We start from the raw sequence: 7846 nt of genomic DNA, 5'->3' as shown, positions 1-7846 counted from the left end.
CCGATGACATGTGTCAACCAAGTCAGCGAGCCTGAGCCACCCGATCCTGTTAGTCGCCTCTTACGACAAGCACGGGTTACTGAACGCACATTCTAAGCCGGACCTTCACGGGTTACAGGGATCTGAAATCAATCGCCAAAGGGATTCGATAACTTGCTTAACATCAGCCAAGTCAGCGAGACTGACCACCCGATCCTCCTAGCAGCCTCCTACGACAAAGTGTTGCTGAAAACAAACACTGATTATCACGGGTAGGCCAATAGATGTCCCCAGGTAGGCCGTAGACAACAGAGATAAGATATGAGATATCAACATTTAACTACCACTTCAGAACTCAAGTCAAGAAACGCTCCGGATGTCTGAAGGTCAGATCTCTTGGACTCTTCCCAGGAGCGCGAGTTGTTCGGGGAGAGGACTGGAAGTGGGATCAACAAGACGGTAGGTCAAGGCCATATCAGATTAAGGGTAAAGGGGTGGCTAGTAGTTAAATGGATTTAAAGCGTACGCTCGTCCCTTCTTATACCAGGGTTGGATTAGCACTTGGGTACAATGTGTAAAAGTCCATTCTGGTGTCACCCGTTGGTACCACCGGAATATTGGTAAATGTGGTGTGAAAACACATTCACTCACTCACTCGTGAACTTAAAATGGTTTTGCTGCAGGAAAAAAAAGAAATGACGACCATAGTTTGACGTATGTTTTAATAGTTCGTGTAGGACGTTCTATAAAGGATCAAGTGTCAGTACTGCCTTCTCTGCAGGTGGGTCAGGGGAGCAAGGGGAAGATAACCGAGATCCCAGAAGAACACAACGTGACCACCATCAGGAACATCGCGAGGGTCAAGTGGGATAACGGCCGCTCCAACATCTACATAGTCGGCCACGAGGAAAGGTGGACATCAAGTACATAGAGGAGGGATCGGACCGTCCTACTACAGGGGACAACATGGCAGTGTTGGGTACATACATGTAACGCTACATCAATAATAACACAAACAAATCCGATCTTACGCAAACACTCTTTCGTCACAACACTACTCGTTGTGAAAATTATCTTTCATATAAACCACTGCCCAAACCATTTCGCAACCCAACTCTCACTATGTCAGTCAGATCGTGCGTGCGTACGACAAACGTATAACAAGTGATTCCGTAGCATTTATTGGCTAAACAAGCGTTTTTGGGGGTTATGTTTCCATGAACCAAAACATAATGACTTCGTCCTTCTAAAGGACTGTTTCCTGAGAATAGAATAGGAGTTGCATCATGGCGTTGAACAATGTCACTGTTAACTTCTTTGAGAGGCATTTTAGAAGTTGTATAGATGAAAGGAAAACCAGTTCTATGGATAGTCAACTTCTTTATTGCAATGAGTGCGACGTTTCGGTGTATCAAGCAGAGTGATGTTAGTACCTACACCGAAACGTCACACTCATTGCAATAAAGAAGTTGACTATCCATAGAACTTGGTTTCAACTCAATGTCACTATTGCCTACAATTGTTTTGTGGTAATGATTACATATTCAGTGTGAGAAGTTGTTATTGGTGACGTATTTCTTCCAAAGAACTGAGTTCAGTATGTTTTGCGTTATAACGAGGCAGCTCGTCCTTACATGTCTCCTTGGCTTTACACCCAAACGTATATTCACATAAGCCCCTTTACGCTCATCTGTACACCACGTATAATCACTTTTATGAAAGAACTAATTAGTAAGTCACTGTGTGATTTAAGAAAACACAATGGATCAAATATTAATGAATGCTTTGATCTAAGATCTAAGGATGCATTTTACGAAAAATGAGCTCCATCCGCTACACAAGTTAATCGTCTGCCTGGGGCTAATGAAAAACGAAATGGGAAAAAAAATATTGATGAAATTCTGTCTTCCCAACAATGACAGAAAAACAAACCAAGCACATCATCAACACGATGTACCTTTTTCAGACGTGAGCAGTGTACGGAGGGACAGCGTGGACAGTGCGAAGACTAGAAGCCGGATGTAAAGTGTGTGTCCAGGTGGACAAGGACGGGCTCAAGCAGATCCAGGCGACCAAAGGAGGGTGGTCAGCAGGCATGTCACAGGTACAGGTCGGGTAGCTCACGCCCAGGTGGTGTAGTGGACACATATCCGGACAGTGGACGGTTGGTTGTCCGATCCCTGATGGTGTCATACCAAAGGACACCCGTGTAGATCAGGGTTAGAACTGATCTTCATCAACCCATGCTTGTCGTAAGAGGCGACTAACGGGATCGGGTGGTCACATGTCATCATATTCCAGTTGTGTAGATCGATGCTCCTGATGTTGATCACAGGATTATCGGGTCGAGACTCGATTATGTACAAACCATCGCCATAAAGCTGGACTAGTGCGGCGTTAAACAACAAACGAAAACATACAAAATTAAGTTAGACGATGTTACTTGTTACCATGCCTGGAGCTCGGTATTATAGGGATGGGCATGGGATCTCAGTGGTAAAACATCATTTAGTAAAATTTTCCTGGTTATTTTTGTTAATGCACAAAACATAAAGAAAAACATGTAGTTCTTGGGAGTTTTTTGGCAAATTTCACATCTTGAAAGGATGACTAGTATGCTAGGAACATAAATGTCTTGGGGTCTTTATGATAAATTCAATCATGACTTGGAACGAGTTTGTAATGTTTATGAAATGTAACAGACCAAACCAACCTTGTGAAAAATATTGTTAATGCAAAAGTGTTGCAGAATTGTTTGTGTTCGATTATGAGAAAACATGATCGCTTGCTTGGTCGTTTAGTCGTTGCATCCAATCTTCGATTATTTCAATTAATCGGACCACCACTAACTCACGCATACACTGCTTTCGTACATTAACATCAAACCCATTTCACCAGGTGCCATCCATGGTATCGGTATCCACAGAACTAGTGATCTAATGCGACCTCTCTGGGCTGATGCCTATAATTATCTAACAGGATCCCGTGAGGATCCTGAGCTTGAACTGGACCTCCTCAACCTATTCTGGTCGCGAGGGGCGGTGGGGTAGCCCTAGTGGTTAAAGCTTTGGCTCGTCACGCCGAAGACCCGGGTTCGATTCCCCACATGGGCACAATGTGTTAAAGCCCATTTCTGGTGTCCCCGCCGTGATATTGCTGGAATATTGCTAAAAGCGGCGTAAAACTAAACTCAGTCAATCAGTCTGGTCGGGAGAGGCAACGTAATCCAAAGGGTGGTCAAACACGGTGACTCAGTTTGGTTGCATTATAGGGCGTGGATTGTTGCTCATCATTTCAATCACCGAATTATCTCCCTGGCTCGACATTTAAATTCTCTGTCATATGGACTAAATACTAATTAGATCATCTCTAGCAACAAAACAGATAACAATAGAACTGTTTATAGCTCTCGAGGGCGGCAGGAGGAAATCATTGCTTGAATGTTTGTTTCAGTGCATTGGGAAAATCGGCATTATCAAAGATATTCCCAGTCAGGGCATGGCTAGTGTTGAGTTCGGGAGCAGCAAGTACCGGATAGCTACAGAGGCACTCATAAAGGTACCGAGACCAGTTCATCTCTCCATCCCCAACAGCATTTGAAACTGAATCTGTGGACATTATCGGTCACTATGACAATGTTCTCTGCACCTCCTTTGTGAACTTTATCATTATTTTCAACTCAACTAAGATTGCTAAGCGAAAGGAAGCAAGCTCTTATGTTTGAAGATGTCAATAAATGACACAAACAAGATATGGCAAGTCTATGTTGATGTACATGGTTGTGTTGTGGATAATAAGTTTATACTTTCTTTTGCCAAGAACAGTGTATGAGCATGTACAGTCCGTTTGAGTCAGAAACGGACCGATGAATTGCAAATTTTATCATTGTACAAAACTGCCACAGAAATATAAATAGTACACAGGGGATTTTGAGATGTCCCCGCCATGACTGGCTGTTCCGTTTCTGCGGTTTCACCCCGCCGCGACAGATAACAACTTTGCGTTTTCAATGATGATAGTTTCTTAAAGAACTTTTTAGGTGGAGTCGGAAAAATTTTCAAATATAATATAAAGCTGTTGGGTATTAGTAAATGATAAACATGTGTACTATTTATATTTATGTGGCAATTTTGTACAATGATAAAATTTTGCAATTCATCGGTCCGTTTCTGACTCAAACGGACTTTTTGTGAAATATGCAATATTTAATTTTTATGAAAAACGGAGGTGTTCGGGTTTAAAGCGGCCTGACTGTATTCATAATATTGTAATATAATGAGGAAATGTAATGCCAACAGTGTACCAGCAATATACACCTGATTAGAACATGAAAGCCATTCATCAAATTTGAATTGCAAAGTTCGACAATGTTGGCGATGACATAGCCTAGTGGCTAATATATTCGCTCGTCAAGCCGAAGTCCAGGTTCAATTCCACACCTGGGTAACATGTGTGATAATTCTGGGGTACACGCTGTGGTATGATATAACTATTGGAGGCGTACATCCACACTGACTCTCGATAGGGGCTCTGGGTGAATTGTGTGTACACTGCAGGTGCACGACCACACGCTGAACACCGTGGTGCGGGTACTGGGGACAGGAAGAAGGTGCAACAGCTCCAGGAGGGGCATGGCGAGTGGAGATCCAGGATGGAGCAGGTGAGGCACCTCATTCCTTCCGCCACCGTGATGACGTCACAGTGCCATCTGCGCCATGGAACCATGGTTGAAGAAATGAGGAAACACATCCAAATGAAATGCTAATTCATTTTGAAAAAGTTTGTCAGATCCTTCGCTTAGAAAAACAACAACAACGTTTTACGAGAAAATGAAAATGTACCTTTATATTATGAGACATTCTCAACGATCTTCTTGAAATAGCTCCACATAACTAAAAGGTTACTGAGTCGGCATAAAATGTTATTCCACGTAAGTGAAATATCAATTTAGTACACATATATGAAAGCCGTTCTAAGTGTACCACCTTCATTTTCAAGAAGCAATATCAGGCCTAAGGTCTGTGTTGAAGTGTACGACCGTCACAACCATAAGTCGCTTTGCCAGACTGGGCCAGTACAAGACTATATTGGATGTGTTTTGCCAGGTCTTGGGGAAGGTGGGACGAGTTGTGAGAGTGGACAGTGACGGCGACATCGTGGTGTGTCCTTTGGCTCCCACCAAGTGGATCTTTAACCCTGCATGCCTTGTCCCCTTGGGGAAAGGGTGGACGATGTGGGAAGCAGGGGAGGGGAAACTGCTGGACTTGGAGGTGGGTGGAACCTCATATATAAAAGCGATAAACAAAATTCCGTCATCGTTTATGGTTTTATGCATAAATATGTTGACATTAGGAAGTCATCCATTTCAAACACATAGTCTGTCAAATCATTGATATCTTATTCTCTGTTTAAAGAAAAATATATTTCAAGTGCTGATTTCTTATGTAGAAAATAGACAGCTAGATTTGTCTGTTTTATGATGCAGGCTTCTGTTGATGAAACTGATGAAGTTTTTCCTCAGTCATTCGCACAATGACTACGGGAAAAATTATCTAGACTATCTAGATCAGAGGGTACATTTCTGTGGAGTACCATTATTAGAAATAGCAAAAATAAAGTCCATTAAACAACGATTTTTATTTCATTTTTCGTATTGAGACTGCGATTCATGCAGACAAAACATATCGTTATCGCCTTGAACTACCGAGTTTCTGTATTCGCTGAGTCGTGTGCAGGTTTAGGAGGACCCTGATGCAGCTCCTTGCCGGACTCCTGGATAAACAGATGATGGGGATGATGGCTGCTGCCATGGCCGCTCGAGCTGCTGCACCAGGGGGCAAACTCGGGTGACCTCTTCAAGGCCATCCTGGCTGGGGACAAAGAGGCAGTCAAATCCATCGTCAAAGCCAACCCCAAAATGGTGAATATTTTTGGAGACGACCGTAATTTTCGTTAGATCGCGAAGAAAATTTCACACACAGTTCGACTTTCTATCTATGTTTGGGGAACCCAGAGAATCATTCATAATCTTAAGTACTGATTTTTTCCTTCAATTTTGTGTTGTTTTGGAATAGTGGCTGGAAATGCTTTACAGACAAAGATAACGATCACAGAAAGGTCTTCTGAGCTCCACTCATCCGGACTCCAGATGGGTTGTAACTCTGCATTTTCACCCATTCACTCACTATCTGATGTAGGCTACAGAGCCGATCAAAGACCTGACTCCACTGATGATAGCATCGCACGAAGGGCAGGTAGACATTGTTCGAATCCTTCTCGACAGCGGAGTTGACATGGAGGCCAAAGGTAAAAAAGTGTCACGGCCATTGCAAGCAGCTATAATAGGGTAAGCCAGTAATTTGTGCTGTGTTCTTGGTTCTTAATTCTCGACTATACACTATGTTACAAACCCATGTAATTGGTATCATGGGCCCAGGGATAAGCTCTAAAATGCTGTTTAATGTTAGTAGTTCTGAGTAGCCACGGACAATTTATAATATGTTAATGATAGGAGGGACGCAAGCGTCACTTCTGAAACAAAATATTAGGTGGCGAAGGGGTCCTGGGTGTCGATCTTAGAACAAGCCAAAAATGTGAGCAGGCCCTCACTAATACCCCGATCGTCACTCCAGCTGAACAACAACACTAACCACATGTTGACACCGCTTTAGACACATGTTGACACCGCTTTAGACACATGTTGACACACATGTTGACACCGCTTTAGACACATGATGACACACATGTTGACACCGCTTTAGACACATGTTGGCACCGCTTTAGACACATGTTGACACCGCTTTTAACACATGTTGACACCGCTTTAGACACATGTTACGAATTCAGGCCTGCTAAATAATACATAAAATATCCTGCCATCACGAAGCACGGAATGGCCGCCGCCGCCCGAAACAAAATGGTTCAAATTGGCATCTCTGCTTGGAAGCTCTATGGGTTTAGGTATATCGAGTGCGCGTTAAGAGTTAATTACGTTACATGAGTGAATAAAAGAGCTGAGAACAGAAGAATAAATGCAGATGCTCTCAAAAAGTAAAAAACCCTAATAAATGGTCTGTGATGCTTTTTCACAAAAGCACATGTTGAATTCAGAATTACATTCGCATTGACTTTTATACATTCACACTGCTCATGCATTCAGCTTCCAAGCCAAACGAAAATCTGCCCTCGATCACTCACTGCTAGTTCGTCACAGACCCTGCTTATATTAAAGATCGTGGGTAAACCGTTGTCACAGAGCCATTCCGTAGCAAAACAGTGATGGGTGATCTGGGCCCACTTGCACAAAGCGATCTTAGCGCTACGACTATCTTAAGCCTATGTTGTGGAATGGGAGTTACAATCATTGTAGCACTAAGATCGCTTTGTGCTAGTGAGCCCAGGACTTGATCTTCCTTGGTAGATTTAGGTTATATAGTATTTAACAGTTTACATAAAGCTGTCAATAAACCTTTGCCTCACACAGTACTATTATCCATGATAACAAGTGACTAGCTTTGTTGTTTGCTTATATAAATGTATTATTATTAGTACCATGTTATCTCACTTATGTGTAGAATGTGCCAGTTCAGTGATGCCCTTGAAAAGAGTAATATACATTTGGTAATTGTCAGAGGACAAATCATGAACCAGCACATCGCATTTTAAAGTGATGACTTTACATAAGACCGCCTCCGTGGTGTAGTGGTTAGAGCGTCCGCCCGGAGAGCGGAAGGTCGCGGGTTCGATCCCCGGCCGCGTCATACCAAAAGACGTTAAAATATGGTACTTGTTAGTCCCTGCCTGGCGCTCGGCATTAATGGGTACAACAAGGACTGGTCGGCTCGGAGTCAGTATAATGTGTCTGAGT

At 42.9% G+C, this 7846-nt stretch overlaps 1 protein-coding gene and 1 long non-coding RNA gene across 2 annotated transcripts in view; both read left to right on the top strand.

The window, feature by feature from the left end:
- Positions 1-7846, top strand: part of LOC124291161 (DNA-directed RNA polymerase, mitochondrial-like) — a 158848-nt gene that overhangs the window by 31760 nt on the left and 119242 nt on the right.
- Positions 1970-4579, top strand: LOC124291171. The gene is made up of 3 exons (XR_006902154.1): positions 1970-2083; positions 3433-3537; positions 4536-4579. It is a non-coding gene; the product is annotated as an uncharacterized LOC124291171 (long non-coding RNA).

This window comes from Haliotis rubra, unplaced genomic scaffold, assembly GCF_003918875.1.
Source record: "Haliotis rubra isolate DU_JTF1 unplaced genomic scaffold, ASM391887v1 Scf484, whole genome shotgun sequence".
Lineage (NCBI taxonomy): Eukaryota > Metazoa > Mollusca > Gastropoda > Lepetellida > Haliotidae > Haliotis > Haliotis rubra.
Note: the sequence above shows the minus strand (reverse complement) of the source record. Positions and strands in the feature narration are given on the sequence as shown.